This window comes from Seriola lalandi, unplaced genomic scaffold, assembly GCF_002814215.2.
Source record: "Seriola lalandi dorsalis isolate HSWRI2012SDOR001 ecotype SW California unplaced genomic scaffold, Sedor1 jcf7180002054991, whole genome shotgun sequence".
Classification (NCBI taxonomy): domain Eukaryota; kingdom Metazoa; phylum Chordata; class Actinopteri; order Carangiformes; family Carangidae; genus Seriola; species Seriola lalandi.
Genome location: NW_019525540.1, coordinates 81,044 through 82,237, shown reverse-complemented (window position 1 = coordinate 82,237; position 1,194 = coordinate 81,044). Strand labels below are relative to the sequence as shown.

The following is a 1,194-nucleotide window of genomic DNA, read 5'->3' as shown; positions in this document are numbered from 1 at the left end:
AACTGTAACTGACAAATTAAAACTAGAACACAGTTGTGAATGAAGGTGCAGGTGAACTTCACTGTCACAAGTTGCATCATAAAGAGGTGGATAAATCTTATTTAGTAACAAGTATAAATTACAGTAGAGATGTAAAATAATCCTTCATAGCTCAGTGAGGACGGAGCAACAGTCTGACAGGTTGACTGTTTCCTCCCAGTGCATGCTGGGATACATTCCAGTACTTCAGACTTGTTTGTTTGAAGTTTGAATGTTTGATATGATGAAAAAAAGTTTGTTACATTTCATCCAGAATCACAAAGTTTGATTGTAGAAGTCACATAAATGTAAAACTAATCATTAGTATAGTAAGGCATCAAAAACGTCATAGAACAATTATACCAACAAAGAAACTGTTGTATGGTCTGGGATATTCTATATATATATATATATATATATATATATTTTCTTGGACTGCCCTAAAAATACAGACATTTTGGAAAAACATTAAAGAAGAATTGGACAAAACCTTGGAGAGAAACATTTCCATGGACCCACTATTGTATTTACTGGAAATAATGGCTGAACACTGGTTTAATACATATCAGTGTTACATACTAAAATATCTGTTAATGGTTGCAAGAAAAACAATGACTATAAGTTGGATGAAGCGTGACCCTGCGACAGTCCTTCAGTGGCTAGAAAAGGTCAAACATGTCTGTGTGCTGAGTCACATGACTGCCCAGCTGCAGGAAGCTCATTTTACAAGATGGGCTTCAGTTATCGACCACGTTAGTTAGGATCTTTGCCTTATGTCTGTGTATCTGCACGTGTGTGTATGTGTGTGTAGATGTATTTGTATATATGTATGTGTGTATGCAGGTGTATGCAGGTGTATGCAGGTGTATGCAGGTGTATGCAGGTGTATGCAGGTGTATGCAGGTGTATGCATATCTGAAGTGAGGTATTTGGGGGAGGGCTCTGCTCCTACAAGGTGCTCTCCTACCTACTGTATGGGTGCATGTATGTGAGGCGAAGCTGCTTCTGCCTGCTACTGTTGGAATATGGCAATAAAGTAAAAAAAGAAAGTCATAGTATAATAAAGCATTAAAAACGTCATAGAAATGACACAGTAAAATAAGGTATAAAGAGTCATAAGGACATTAAGAACATTATCAGGTGTATTACACCAGATAATGATATACAGTTTATTGA

At 36.6% G+C, this 1,194-nt stretch overlaps 1 protein-coding gene across 2 annotated transcripts in view; it reads right to left on the bottom strand.

The window, feature by feature from the left end:
• Window positions 1-1,138: 1,138 nt before the first annotated feature.
• Window positions 1,139-1,194, bottom strand: part of snx20 (sorting nexin 20) — a 5,158-nt gene continuing 5,102 nt past the window's right edge. For both annotated transcript variants that reach the window (XM_087171378.1, XM_087171379.1), the window contains one exon: window positions 1,139-1,194. This exon is cut by the window's right edge. The gene's annotated coding sequence lies outside the window, so the exon portion shown is untranslated.